The sequence below is a fragment of the Arachis stenosperma genome, chromosome 5 (genome assembly GCF_014773155.1).
Source record: "Arachis stenosperma cultivar V10309 chromosome 5, arast.V10309.gnm1.PFL2, whole genome shotgun sequence".
NCBI classification, from domain to species: domain Eukaryota; kingdom Viridiplantae; phylum Streptophyta; class Magnoliopsida; order Fabales; family Fabaceae; genus Arachis; species Arachis stenosperma.
The window spans coordinates 14,790,471-14,806,490 of NC_080381.1; the positions used below are offsets into that span (position 1 = coordinate 14,790,471).

General features: G+C 41.6%; 1 non-coding gene across 1 annotated transcript; it reads right to left on the reverse strand.

The window, feature by feature from the left end:
* Positions 1-77: 77 nt before the first annotated feature.
* LOC130983774 (small nucleolar RNA R71) lies at positions 78-185 on the reverse strand. The gene has a single exon (XR_009087751.1). It is a non-coding gene; the product is annotated as a small nucleolar RNA R71 (small nucleolar RNA).
* Between the last annotated feature and the right edge of the window lie 15,835 nt (positions 186-16,020).

Sequence of the window (16,020 nt, forward strand, 5' to 3'; positions counted from 1 at the left end):
CTAAAGATAGCCTGAACTCTTGGGAAAAGCTAGTCGATGCCTTCTTGGCAAAATTCTTTCCACCTCAAAAATTGAGTAAGCTTAGAGTGGAAGTCCAAACCTTCAGACAGAAGGAAGGAGAATCCCTCTATGAAGCTTGGGAAAGATACAAACAATTGATCAGAAAATGTCCTTCTGACATGCTTTCTGAATGGAGCATCATAGGTATTTTCTATGATGGTTTGTCTGAACTATCCAAGATGTCTCTGGATAGCTCTGCTGGAGGATCTCTTCATCTGAAGAAGACGCCTACAGAAGCTCAAGAGCTCATTGAAATGGTTGCAAATAACCAATTCATGTACACTTCTGAAAGGAATCCTGTGAACAATAGGACAAATCAGAAGAAAGGAGTTCTTGAGATTGATACTCTGAATGCCATATTGGCTCAGAACAAAATATTGACTCAGCAAGTCAATTTGATTTCTCAAAGTCTGTCTGGAATACAAGCTGCACCAGGCAGTACTAAGGACGCTTCATTTGAAGAAGAAGCTTATGATCCTGAGAACCCTTCAATGGAAGAGGTGAATTACATGGGAGAACCCTATGGAAACACGTATAATTCTTCATGGAGAAATCATCCAAATTTCTCATGGAAGGATCAACAGAGACCTCAACAAGGTTTCAACAACAATAATGGTGGAAGGAACAGGTTTAGCAATGGCAAGCCTTTTCCATCATCTTCTCAGCAACAGACAGAGAATTCTAAGCAGAGCCACTCTGACTTAGCAACCATGGTATCTGATCTAATCAAAACCACTCAAAATTTCATGACTGAAACAAGGTCCTCCATTAGAAATTTGGAGGCACAAGTGGGACAGCTGAGCAAGAAAATTACTGAACTCCCTCCTAGTACTCTTTCAAGCAATACAGAAGAAAATCCAAAAGGAGAGTGCAAGGCCATCAACATGGCCGAATTTGGAGAGGAAGGAGAGGCAGTGAACGCCACTGAGGAAGACCTCAATGGGCGTCCACTGGCCTCCAATGAGTTCCCTAATGAGGAACCATGGGAATCTGAGGATCACACTGAGACCATAGAGATTCCATTTGATTTACTTCTGCCATTCATGAGCTCTGATGAGTATTCTTCCTCTGAAGAGGATGAGTATGTCACTGAAGAGCAAGTTGCCAAATACCTTGGAGCAATCATGAAGCTAAATGATAAGTTATTTGGTAATGAGACTTGGGAGAACGAACCTCCTTTGCTCACCAAAGAACTGGATGACTTGTTGGTGCACGAAATTGCAATCACACTTTTGCAACCCCGCACAAGTAACCAGCAAGTGCACTAGGTCGTCCAAGTAATACCTTACGTGAGTAAGGGTCGATCCCACGGAGATTGTCGGCTTGAAGCAAGCTATGGTTATCTTGTAAATCTTAGTCAGGATATCAATAATTATCAGGGTTGATTGTGAAAAGTAAAAGAACATGAAATAAGTACTTGTTTTGCAGTAATGGAGAATAGGTTGAGGTTTTGGAGATGCTCTGTCTTCTGAACCTCTGCTTTCCTATTGTCTTCTTCTTCAAGCACGCAAGGCTCCTTCCATGGCAAGCTGTATGCAAGGGTTTCACCGTTGTCAGTGGCTACCTCCCATCCTCTCAGTGGAAATGTTCAACGCACCCTGTCACGGCACGGCTATCCATCTGTCGGTTCTCAATAAGGCCGGAATAGAATCCAACGATTCTTTTGCGTCTGTCACTAACGCCCCGCCCTCAGGAGTTTGAAGCTCGTCACAGTCATTCAGTCATTGAATCCTACTCAGAATACCACAGACAAGGTTTAGACCTTCCGGATTCTCTTGAATGCCGCCATCAGTTCTAGCTTATACCACGAAGATTCGGATTAAGGAATCCAAGAGATATCTACTCAATCTAAAGTAGAACGGAGGTGGTTGTCAGGCACGCGTTCATAGTTGAGAACATGATGAGTGTCACGGATCATCACATTCATCCGGGTTAAGAGCAAGTGATATCTTAGAACGGAAGCAAGCATGATTGAATGAGAAACAGTAATAATTGCATTAATCCATCAAGACACAGCAGAGCTCCTCACCCCCAACCATGGGGTTTAGAGACTCATGCCGTGGAAGGTACACAAAGAAACGTGTAAAGTGTCATGAGGTACAGATACAATGTCAAAAGATCCTATTAATAGTGAACTAGTAACCTAGGGTATACAGAAATGAGTAAATGACGTAAAAATCCACTTCTGGGTCCACTTAGTGTGTGCTTGGGCTGAGCATTGAAGCTTTCATGTGTAGAGACCTTTTCTGGAGTTAAACGCCAGCTTTCATGCCAGTTTGGGCGTTTAACTCCAATTTTTATGCCAGTTCCAGCGTTAAACGCTGGAAATTCTGAGGCTGATTTGCAACGCCGGTTTGGGCCATCAAATCTCGGGCAAAGTATAGACTATTATACATTGCTGGAAAGCCCAGGATGTCTACTTTCCAACGCCGTTGAGAGCGCGCCAATTGGGCTTCTGTAGCTCCAGAAAATCCACTTCGAGTGTAGGGAGGTCAGAATCCAACAGCATCTGCAGTCCTTTTCAGTCTCTGGATCAGATTTTTGCTCAGGTCCCTCAATTTCAGCCAGAAAATACCTAAAATCACAGAAAAACACACAAACTCATAGTAAAGTCTAGAAAAGTGAATTTTAACTAAAAACTGATAAAAATATACTAAAAACTAACTAAATCATACTAAAAACATACTAAAAACAATACCAAAAAGCGTATAAATTATCCGCTCATCACAACACCAAACTTAAATTGTTGCTTGTCCCCAAGCAACTAAAAATCAAAGTAGGATAAAAAGAAGAGAATATACTATAGACTCCAAAATATCAAGGAAACTCAGCTCTAATTAGATGAGCGGGACTAGTAGCTTTTTGCTTCCGAACAGTTTTGGCATCTCACTTTATCCTTTGAAGTTCAGAATGATTGGCATCTATAGGAACTTAGAACTCAGATAGTGTTATTGATTCTCCTAGTTAAGTATAATGATTCTTGAACATAGCTAGTGTATGAGTCTTGGCTGTGGCCCAAAGTACTCTGTCTTCCAGTATTACCACCGGATACATACATGCCACAGACACTTACTTGGGTGAACCTTTTTAGATTATGACCTAGCTTTGCTAGAGTCCCAATTAGAGGTGTCCAGGGTTCTTAAGCACACTCTTTTTTGCCTTGGGTTCCAGAATCACTGCTTTTTCTTGCTTCAAGAATCAATTTGATGATTTTTCAGATTCTCAATAACAGTTCTCTTTTTCCCTCATTCTTTCAAGAGCCAACAATTTTAGCATTCTCAAAACAACAAATTCAAAAGACATATGCACTGTTCAAGCATTCATTCAGAAAACAAAAAGTATTGTCACCACATCAAACTAATTCAACTAGTTTCAAGGATAAATTTGAAACCCTGTACTTCTTGTTCTTTTGTGATTAAAGCATTTTTCATTTAAGAAAGGTGATGGATTCATAGGACATTCATAGCTTTAAGACATGAATTTTAAATTTTATTAATTATGAATTAAGAACAAGACTCAAAAATAGATATAAGATGAGACTAAAAATAGAAAACAAAAATTTAAATAGGCTCCTAATGATAGAGGTTTTTCACAGAGTTAGGACTCAACAACCTTGATTTTGAGAAGTGGATGCTCCCTCAAATTGAGGGGAGGAACTCCTGCGCCCTCCTTTTGATAGAGTTGTCTTGTGTTTGTCCTTCCATTGACTTCTTGGTGATTGGATGTTCAATGGGTATGAATTCATCTACTCCCATCTTTACCCCAGCCTCTTTACAGAGCAAGGAGATCAAGCTTGGGTAAGCCAGTTTGGCTTCAGTAGAATTCTTATTTGCAATTGTGTAGATCTCACAAGCAATCACATGATGAACCTCCACTTCTTTTCCAAGCATAATGCAATGAATCATCACTGCTCTCTTGATAGTGACCTCAGAACGGTTGCTAGTGGGCAGTATGGAACGCCCAATAAAGTCTAGCCAACCTCTTGCAATTAGTTTGAGGTCTCCCCTCTTGAGTTGGTTTGAGACACCCTTTGAATTGGTTATCCACTTAGTTCCAGGGAGGCATATGTCCTCTAGAACTTGATCCAACCCTTTATCTGCTCTCACCATTCTCCTATTAAAGGATTCAGGATCATCTTGCAGTTGAGGCAATTTGAAGATTTCTCTTATTTTGTCCAGATGGAAGTACATAACTTTCCCTCTGACCATGGTTCTATAAGTATGGTAAGCGGTTCCAGTCATTCTCTGCTTATCTGTTAGCCACAGATTTGAGTAGAATTCCTGAACCATATTCCTTCCAACCTTTATCTCAGGATTGGTTAGAACTTCCCATCCTCTGTTTCGAATTTGCTCTTGGATCCCCGGATATTCATCTTCTTTCAGATTAAATTTAACTTCCGGGATCACTGACCTCAGACCCATTATTTTGTGATAATGGTCTTCATGTTCTTTGGTTAAGAACTTCTCTTGATTCCAAAGATTCTTTGGATTCTTCTCTTTCTTTCCTCTTAAATTGGTTTGTTTTCCCTTAGGAGCCATGATCTTGATGAATTTTGGCTTAGTGATCACGGAAAAGCACACCAAACTTAGAGGTTTGCTTGTCCTCAAGCAAAAGAAAGGAAAGAAGAGAGAGAGGAGAAGAGCAAATTCGAATGGTGTGGGGGAATGAGGATGCCGAACATGTTTTTATAAGGGGGGAAGGAGATTTCGAAAAAAATTGAAAAGATATTTGAGAAGATATGGAGAGAATTTGAGAGAAGGGTGAGTTTTTGAACAAGATTTGGGATTGATTTGAGAGAGATTTGAAGAATGGTTTTGATTTTTGAAGATTTGAAAGTGAATGATGAAAGGTTGAAGTGTGTTTATGCGGAAATGTATGAGTAAGAAAAGGAAAGTTTGAAAAAAATTTGATTGGAAAGCAAAATCTTGGTCCCCCACCTTTCTGGCGTTTAACGCCCATTTGTTGCCCATTGTGGGCGTTTAACGCCCAGCCAGGTGCCCTGGCTGGCGTTAAACGCCAGAATCCCCTTTGTCACTGGGCGTTTTGCTAAACGCCCAGGATGCTGCACACCTGGCGTTAAACGCCCAGAATGGTGCCCATTCTGGCGTTTAACGCCCAAAATGGCACCCTTACTGGCGTTAAACGCCCAGAATGGTGCCCATTCTGGCGTTTAACGCCCAAAATGCCCCTTACTGGCGTTTTTTCGCCAGTAAGTTCTTTTTCTCTGCTTTTTGCGCTGAATCCTTCTGTAACTCTGTGAATTCCTTCAATTTTGATAATTGCCTCTGTAGAAATAAAACATATAACCTGCTAATGACTGGGTTGCCTCCCAGCAAGCGCTTCTTTACTGTCTTTAGCTGGACCCTTACTGAGAATCACTCAAGTCTCAGTTTTGAGCCTTCCTGCTCAAAATTGCTTTCAAGATAATGCTTGATTCTCTATCCATTAACAATGAACTTTTTGTCAGAATCAATATCCTGAAGCTCAACATATCCATATGGTGATACTCCTGTAATCACATACGGACCCCTCCACCGGGATTTAAGTTTTCCTGGAAACAATCTGAGCCTAGAGTTGAAGAGCAGAACTTTTTGTCCTGGCTCAAAGACTCTGGTTGACAACTTCTTGTCATGCCACTTCTTTGCCTTTTCCTTATAAATTTTCGCATTTTCAAAGGCATTGAGTCTGAACTCCTCTAGCTCATTTAGCTGGAGCAATCTTTTTTCACCAGCTAACTGAGCATCCATGTTTAGGAATCTGGTTGCCCAGTAGGCTTTATGTTCCAGTTCCACGGGCAGATGACAGGCCTTCCCATACACCAGTTGGTATGGAGAGGTTCCTATAGGAGTCTTGAATGTTGTTCTGTATGCCCACAGAGCATCATCCAAACTCTTTGCCCAATCCTTTCTTCGGGCTATCACAGTCCGTTCTAGGATTCTTTTTAGTTCTCTGTTAGAGACTTCAGCTTGCCCATTGTCTGTGGATGATACGGAGTTGCCACTTTGTGGCTAATTCCATATCTGACCATAGCAGAGTATAGCTGTCTATTGCAGAAATGAGTGCCCCCGTCACTGATTAGTACTCTGGGAACACCAAACCTGCTGAAGATGTGTTTCTGGAGGAATTTCAGCACGGTCTTGGTATCATTAGTGGGTGTAGCAATTGCTTCTACCCACTTAGATACATAGTCCACTGCCACCAGAATGTAAGTGTTTGAGTATGATGGTGGGAATGGACCCATGAAGTCAATTTCCCATACATCAAACAATTCTATCTCTAATATCCCTTGTTGAGGCATGGCATATCCGTGAGGCAAGTTACCAGCTCTTTGGCAACTGTCACAGTTACGCACAAACTCTCGGGAATCTTTATAGAGAGTAGGCCAGTAGAAGCCACATTGGAGGACTTTAGTGGCTGTTCGCTCACTTCCAAAATGTCCTCCATACTGTGATCCATGGCAATGCCATAGGATCCTTTGTGCTTCTTCTCTCGGTACACATCTGCGGATCATTCCGTCTGCACATCTCTTAAAGAGATATGGCTCATCCCATAGGTAGTACTTGGCATCTGAAATTAATTTCTTTCTTTGCACTCTGCTGTACTCCTGGGGTATGAACCTCACAGCTTTATAGTTTGCAATATCTGCAAACCATGGAGCTTCCTGAATGGCAAAGAGTTGCTCATCTGGGAAAGTCTCAGAGATCTCAGTAGAAGGGAGGGACGTCCCAGCTACTGGTTCTATTCGAGACAGATGATCAGCTACTTGGTTCTCTGTCTCTTTTCTGTCTCTTATTTCTATATCAAACTCTTGTAGAAGCAACACCCATCTTATAAGCCTGGGTTTTGAATCCTGCTTTGTGAGTAAGTATTTAAGAGCAGCACGGTCAGTGTACACAATCACTTTTGATCCTACTAGATAAGATCTAAACTTGTCAATGGCATAGACCACTGCAAGTAATTCTTTTTCTGTGGTTGTGTAATTCTTCTGTGCATCATTTAGAACACGGCTGGCATAATAAATGACGTGCAGAAGCTTGTTATGCCTCTATCCCAACACTGCACCAATGGCATGGTCACTGGCATCACACATTAATTCAAATGGCAATGTCCAATCTGGTGCAGAGATGACTGGTGCTGTGACCAGCTTAGCTTTCAGGGTCTCAAACGCCTGCTGACACTGTGTGTCAAACACAAATGGTGTGTCAGCAGCTAGCAGGTTACTCAAAGGTTTTGCAATTTTCGAAAAATCCTTTATGAACCTTCTGTAGAATCATGCATGCCCCAGGAAGCTTATGATTGCCTTAACATTGGCAGGTGGTGGTAATTTTTTAATTACTTCTACCTTTGCCTTATCCACCTCTATTCCCCTGCTTGAAATTTTGTGTCCAAGGACAATTCCTTCAGTCACCATAAAGTGACATTTCTCCCAGTTTAAAACCAGGTTAGTCTCTTGGCACCTTTTCAGGACAAGTGCTAGGTGATTAAGACAGGAGCTGAATGAGTCTCCATATACTGAGAAGTCATCCATGAAGACTTCCAGGAATTTCTCCACCATATCAGAGAAGATGGATAACATGCATCTCTGAAAGGTTGCAGGAGCATTACACAGACCAAAAGGCATCCTCCTGTAGGCAAACACGCCAGAAGGGCAAGTAAAGGCTATTTTCTCTTGGTCCTGAGGATCTACTGCAATTTGGTTGTAACCTGAATAGCCATCCAAAAAGCAGTAATAATCATGACCAGCTAGTCTTTCTAGCATTTGGTCTATGAATGGTAAAGGAAAATGATCCTTTCTGGTGGCTGTATTGAGCCTTCTGTAATCAATACACATACGCCACCCTGTGACTGTTCTTGTAGGAACCAGTTCATTTTTTTCATTATGAACCACTGTCATGCCTCCTTTCTTGGGGACAACTTGGACAGGGCTCACCCAGGGGCTATCAGAAATAGGATAAATAATCCCAGCCTCTAGTAATTTAGTGACCTCTTTCTGCACCACCTCCTTCATGGCTGGATTTAGCCTCCTCTGTGGTTGGACCACTGGTTTGGCATTATCCTCCAACAGGATCTTGTGCATGCATCTAGCTGGACTAATGCCCTTAAGATCACTTATGGACCACCCAAGAGCTGTCTTGCGTGTCCTTAGCACTTGAATCAGTGCTTCCTCTTCCTGTGGATTTAAGACAGAGCTTATAATCACTGGAAAAGTGTCACCCTCTCCCAGAAATGCATACTTCAGGGATGGTGGTAGTGGTTTGAGTTCATGTTTGGGAGGCTTATCCTCCTCTTGAAGAATTTTCGAAAATTCCTTTGTTTCCTCTGGTTCTTCTTGATCAGGTTGAGCATCCTTGAAGATGTCCTCAAGCTCTGATTCTAGGCTTTCAGTCATATTGATCTCTTCCACCAAATAGTCAATAATGTCAGCGCCTATGCAGTCATTTGGTGTGTTTGGATGCTGCATAGCTTTCACAGCATTCAACTTGAACTCATCCTCATTGACTCTCAGGGTTACTTCCCCTTTTTGTAAATCAATGAGAGTTCGTCCAGTTGCTAGGAAAGGTCTTCCTAGAATGAGAGTTGCACTCTTGTGCTCCTCCATTTCCAGCACCACAAAGTCAGTTGGAAAGGCGAATGGCCCAACCTTGACAATCATATCCTCTATTATGCCTGATGGATGTTTAATGGAGCCATCAGTAAGTTGGAGGCATATCCGGGTTGGTTTGACTTCTCCAGTCAACCCAAGCTTTCTGATAGTGGATGCAGGTATTAGATTGATGCTTGCTCCAAGATCACATAGGGCTGTCTTGGTGCAAGCACCTTCTAATGTGCATGGTATCATAAAGCTTCCTGGATCTTGAAGCTTTTCTGGTAAGCTTTTCAGAATGACTGCACTGCATTCTTCAGTGAGAAATACTTTTTCAGTTTCTCTCCAATCCTTCTTATGACTTAAGATCTCTTTCATGAACTTAGCATAAGAAGGTATTTGCTCAAGTGCCTCTGCAAACGGAATCTTTATTTCAAGAGTCCTTAGATAATCTGCAAAGCGGGCAAATTGCTTATCCTGCTCCGCTTGGCGGAGTTTCTGAGGATAAGGCATCTTGGCTTTATATTCTTCAACCTTAGTTGCTGCAGGCTTATTCCTTACAGAAGTGGTTGAAGAATCTTTTTTAGAGGGATTACTGTCAGCACTCTCAGGTGTCTGATCCTCCCTTGGTGTCTGAACGCCAGGAATGGGTGAAGATTGGGCGTTTAACGCCAACTTCTCCCCCTTTTCTGGCGTTTGAACGCCAGAACTGGGCAAGGAATGGGCGTTTAACGCCAGCTTTCCTTCCCTTTCTGGCGTTTGAACGCCAAAAGTATTCCTCTCTGGGCCCTTACTGTCCTCAGAGGGATTTTGGGTAGTGGCTTGGTTATCCTCTGTCAATTGTTCCTTATTTGACTTTTTGCTCTTTTGAGTGGTGTTGTTCAGTGTCTTCCCACTCCTCAGTTGAACTGCTTGACACTCTTCTGTTATCTGTTTAGATATCTGCTGTTTTGCTCGATTCAACTGCAGTTCTATGTTCTTGTTAGCAACTTTAGTTTCATGGAGCATCTCTTTAAATTCTGCTAACTGTTCTGTCATCAGGAGCAATTGTTGATTAAGCTCAATCATCTGTTCTTGAGGATTAGGATCAGTGACTACTGCCATGACTTCCTCTTTTGGAGAGAACTCATTGCTAGAGTACAAATATTGGTTTCTAGCAACAGTGTCTATAAGCTCTTGAACTTCTTCAATTGTCTTCCTCATGTGTATAGATCCACCAGCTGAGTGGTCTAAAGACATCTGAGCTTTTTCTGTAAGCCCATAGTAGAAGATGTCTAACTGTACCCACTCTGAAAACATTTCAGAGGGGCATTTTCTTAGCATACCTCTATACCTCTCCCAGGCATTATAAAGGGATTCATCATCCTCTTGTTTAAAGCCTTGGATGTCCAGCCTTAGCTGTGTCATCCTCTTTGGAGGGTAAAAATAATTCAGGAATTTGTCTGATAACTGTTTCCATGTCTTTATGCTTGCTGTAGGTTGGTTATTCAACCACCTTTTAGCTTGATCTTTTACAGCAAATGGAAACAGTAATAGTCTGTAGACATCCTGATCCACCTCTTTATCATGTACTGTGTCAGCAATTTGTAAGAACTGTGCCAGAAACTCAGTAGGTTCTTCCTGTGGAAGACCGGAATACTGGCAATTTTGCTGCACTATGATAATGAGTTGAGGATTTAGCTCAAAGCTGCTTGCTTTGATGGGAGGTGTACAGATGCTACTCCCATATGCAGCTGTAATGGGGTTAGCATATGACCCCAGAGTCCTTCTGGACTGATCAATCCCACTTAGGTCCATAATGGATAAAGGGAAATGATATGGATTGCAAATAGATAAATTTTGTGTTTTTTTTTTGAATTAACCGAAAAAAATAAAATAAAATAAAACAAAATAAAAATTCGAAAATTAAAAGAAAAGAAGATCAAAGCAAAATGAAAACTGAATCAATTAGTTAATTAAAAAGATTTTGAGATTAGCAATTAGAAAGATATGATTGAAAAATTTTTATGAAAAAGATTTGATTTTTGAAATGAAGAAAGAGAAAAACAACAAAATGACACCAAACTTAAAAATTTTTAGAAAATCAAACACAATTTTTCAAAAATTTTAAAGGAAAAACACAAAGAGGACACCAAACTTAGAATTTTTATGGATCAAAAAGGGACTAAGGACATGCAAATTCGAAAATTAGAAGAAAAAATAAAAGCATGCAATTGACACCAAACTTAAAATATGAAACTAGACTCAACTAAAAGACTCTAAACCAACAAAAATAAAACAGTCCTAATCTAAGCAACAAGATAAGCCGTCAGTTGTCCAAACTCGAACAATCCCCGGCAACGGCGCCAAAATCTTGGTGCACGAAATTGCAATCACACTTTTGCAACCCCGTACAACTAACCAGCAAGTGCACTAGGTCGTCCAAGTAATACCTTACGTGAGTAAGGGTCGATCCCACGGAGATTGTCGACTTGAAGCGAGCTATGGTTATCTTGTAAATCTTAGTCAGGATATCAATAATTATCAGGGTTGATTGTGAAAAGTAAAAGAACATGAAATAAGTACTTGTTTTGCAGTAATGGAGAATAGGTTGAGGTTTTGGAGATGCTCTGTCTTCTGAACCTCTGCTTTCCTACTGTCTTCTTCTTCAAGCACGCAAGGCTCCTTCCATGGCAAGCTGTATGCAAGGGTTTCACCGTTGTCAGTGGCTACCTCCCATCCTCTCAGTGGAAATGTTCAACGCACCCTGTCACGGCACGGCTATCCATCTGTCGGTTCTCAATCAGGCCGGAATAGAATCCAATGATTCTTTTGCGTCTGTCACTAACGCCCCGCCCTCAGGAGTTTGAAGCTCGTCACAGTCATTCAGTCATTGAATCCTACTCAGAATACCACAGACAAGGTTTAGACCTTCCGGATTCTCTTGAATGCCACCATCAGTTCTAGCTTATACCACGAAGATTCGGATTAAGGAATCGAAGAGATATCTACTCAATCTAAAGTAGAACGGAGGTGGTTGTCAGGCACGCGTTCATAGTTGAGAACATGATGAGTGTCACGGATCATCACATTCATCCAGGTTAAGAGCAAGTGATATCTTAGAACGGAAGCAAGCATGATTGAATGAGAAACAGTAATAATTGCATTAATCCATCAAGACACAGCAGAGCTCCTCACCCCCAACCATGGGGTTTAGAGACTCATGCCATGGAAGGTACACAAAGAAACGTGTAAAGTGTCATGAGGTACAGATACAATGTCAAAAGATCCTATTAATAGTGAACTAGTAACCTAGGGTATACAGAAATGAGTAAATGACGTAAAAATCCACTTCTGGGTCCACTTAGTGTGTGCTTGGGTTGAGCATTGAAGCTTTCATGTGTAGAGACCTTTTCTGGAGTTAAACGCCAGCTTTCATGCCAGTTTGGGCGTTTAACTCCAATTTTTATGCCAGTTCCAGCGTTAAACGCTGGAAATTCTGAGGCTGATTTGCAACGCCGGTTTGGGCCATCAAATCTCGGGCAAAGTATAGACTATTATACATTGCTGGAAAGCCCAGGATGTCTACTTTCCAACGCCGTTGAGAGCGCGCCAATTGGGCTTCTGTAGCTCCAGAAAATCCACTTCGAGTGCAGGGAGGTCAGAATCCAACAGCATCTGCAGTCCTTTTCAGTCTCTGGATCAGATTTTTGCTCAGGTCCCTCAATTTCAGCCAGAAAATACCTGAAATCACAGAAAAACACACAAACTCATAGTAAAGTCCAGAAAAGTGAATTTTAACTAAAAACTGATAAAAATATACTAAAAACCAACTAAATCATACTAAAAACATATTAAAACAATGCCAAAAAGCGTATAAATTATCCGCTCATCACTTGTCTAGGCAGAAATTACCTCAAAAGAAACAAGATCCTGGGAAGTTTTCAATACCTTGTACCATAGGCACCATGACCTTCAAGAAGGCTCTGTGTGACTTAGGGTCAAGTGTAAACCTCATGCCTCTCTCTGTAATGGAGAAGCTAGGGATTTTTGAGGTACAAGCTGCAAGAATCTCACTAGAGATGGCAGACAATTCAAGAAAATAAGCTTATGGACTTGTAGAGGATGTTCTGGTAAAAGTTGAAGACCATTACATCCCTACTGATTTCATAGTCCTAGAGACTGGGAAGTGCATGGATGAATCCATCATCCTTGGCAGACCCTTCCTAGCCACAGCAAAGGCTGTGATTGATGTGGACAGAGGAGAATTGATCATTCAAGTGAATGAAGAATCCTTTGTGTTTAAGGCTCAAGGATATCCCTCTGTTACCATGGAGAGGAAGCATGAAGAGCTTCTCTCAAAACAAGAGTCAAACAGAGCCCCCACAGTCAAACTCTAAGTTTGGTGTTGGGAGGCCACAACCAAACTCTAAGTTTGGTGTTGAACCCCCGCATTCAAACTCTAAGTTTGGTGTTGGGAGGTTCCAACATTGCTCTGAGAATCTGTGAGGCTCCATGAGAGCCCTCTGTCAAGCTACTGACATTAAAGAAGCGCTTGTTGGGAGGCAACCCAATGTTATATTTTATCTATTTCCCTTTGTTATTTTATGATTTTTGTAGGTTGATGAGCATGAGAAGTCACAAAATCAATTGAAAAAGCAAAAACAGAAAGAAAAACAGAAAGACAAACAGCACACCCTGGAGGAAGGTCTTGCTGGCGTTTAAACGCCAGTAAGGGTAGCAGTTGGGCGTTTAACGCCCAATCTGGCACCATTCTGGGCGTTTAACGCCAGAAAGGGGCACCAGACTGGCGTTAAACGCCAGAAATGGGCACCAGCCCGGCGTTTAACGCCAGAATTGGCACAAAGTGCATTTTTGCACGCCACTTGGTGCAGGGATGACTTTTCCTTGACACCTCAGGATCTGTGGACCCCACAGGATCCCCACCTACCCCACCACCCTCTCTCTTCTTCACCCATTCACCAATCACCTCAACACCTCTTTCCCAAAAACCCCTCTCACCTATCAAATCCCACTATCCTCTTCACCACTCACATCCATCCTTCATAAAACCCCACCTACCTCACCATTCAAATTCAAACCACTTTCCCTCCCAAACCCACCCATAATGGCCGAACCCTACCCCTCTCTTCACCCCTATATAAACCCATCTTCACTCCTTCATTTTCACACACCCTAAACACTACTTCTTCCCTTTTGGCCGAACCACAAAGCCATCTCCTTCTCCTCCATTTCTTCTTCCTCTACTCTCTTCTTTCTTCTTTTGCTCGAGGACGAGCAAACCTTTTAAGTTTGGTGTGGTAAAAGCATTGCTTTTTGTTTTTCCATAACCATTTATGGCATCCAAGGCCGGAGAAACCTCTAGAAAGAGGAAAGGGAAGGCAAAAGCTTTCACCTCCGAGTCATGGGAGATGGAGAGATTCATCTCAAGGGTGCATCAAGACCACTTCTATGAAGTTGTGGCCTTGAAGAAGGTGATCCCCGAGGTCCCTTTCAAACTCAAAAAGAGTGAATATCCGGAGATCCGACATGAGATTCGAAGAAGAGGTTGGGAAGTTCTTACCAACCCCATTCAACAAGTTGGAATCTTAATGGTTCAAGAGTTCTTTGCCAATGCATGGATCACCAAGAACCATGATCAAAGTGTGAACCCGGACCCAAAGAATTGGCTTACAATGGTTCGGGGGAAATACTTAGATTTTAGTCCGGAAAATGTAAGGTTGGCATTCAACTTGCCCATGATGCAAGGAGATGAACATCCTTACACTAGAAGGGTCAACTTTGATCAAAGGTTGGACCAAGTCCTCATAGACATTTGTGAAGAGGGCGCCCAATGGAAGAAGGATTCAAGAGGGAAGCCGGTTCAATTGAGAAGGCATGACCTCAAGCCCGTGGCTAGAGGATGGTTGGAGTTTATCCAACGCTCAATCATTCCCACTAGCAACCAGTCCGAAGTTACTCTAGACCGGGCCATCATGATTCATAGTATCATGATTTGAGAGGAAGTGGAAGTTCGTGAGGTTATAGCCTAAGAACTCTATAAGGTGGCGGACAAGTCCTCTACCTTGGCAAGGTTAGCCTTTCCTCATCTCATTTGTCACCTCTGTTATTCAGTTGGAGTTGACATAGAAGGAGACATCCTCATTGATGAGGACAAGCCCATCACTAAGAAAAGGATGGAGCAAACAAGAGACCCCACTCATCATGAAATCCCTGAGATACCTCAAGGGATGCACTTTCCTCCACAAAACTATTGGGAGCAAATTAACACCTCCCTAGGAGAATTGAGTTCCAACATGGGACAACTAAGGGTGGAGCACCAAGAACACTCCATTCTCCTCCATGAAATTAGAGAAGATCAAAGAATCATGAGAGAGGAGCAACAAAGGCAAGGAAGAGACATTGAGGAGTTCAAGCACTTCATAAGACCTTCAAGAGGAAGAACAAGCCGCCATCACTAAGGTGGACCCGTTCTTTAATCTCCTTGTCCTTCACTCTCCTGTTTTTCGAAAATTATGCTTTATGTTTATCCATGTTTGTGTCTTATGATCATTAGTATCTTAGTGTCTATGCCCTAAAGTTATGAATGTCCTATGAATCCATCACCTTTCTTAAAAAAAATGTTCTTAATTGAAAAAAAAAGAAAAGAATTGCATGAATTTCAGATTTTATAACAGATTAATTATTTTGATGTGGTGGCAATACTTTTGTTTTCTGAATGTATGCATAAACAGTGCATATGTCTTTTGAATTTGTGGTTCATGAATGTTAAAGTTGTTGGCTCTTGAAAGAATGATGAAAAAGGAGACATGTTACTGAGGATCTGAAAAATCATAAAAATGATTCTTGAAGCAAGAAAAAGCAGTGAAAAAAAAGGGAAGCAAGCGAAAAAAAAAAGAAGGAGAAAAACGAAAAAAATAGAAGAGAAAAAGAAAAAGTAAGCAGAAAAAGCCAATAGCCCTTTAAACCAAGAGGCAAGGGTAGAAATAAAGTTGTGATCCAAAGCAAAAGAGTGTGCTTAAGAACCCTGGACACCTCTAATTGGGAGCTCTAGCAAAGCTGAGTCACAATCTGAAAAGGTTCACCCAATTATGTGTCTGTGGCATGTATGTATCCGGTGGTAATACTAGAAGACAGAGTGCTTTGGGCCACGGCCAAGACTCATAAAGTAGCTGTGTTCAAGAATCATCATACTTAACTAGGAGAATCAATAACACTATCTGGATTCTGAGTTCCTAAAGAAGCCAACCATTCTGAATTTCAAAGGATAAAGTGAGATGCCAAAACTGTTCAGAGGCAAAAAGCTAAAGCCCCGCTCATCTAATTAATACTGATCTTCATAGATGTTTTTGGAATTCATTGCATATTCCCTTCTT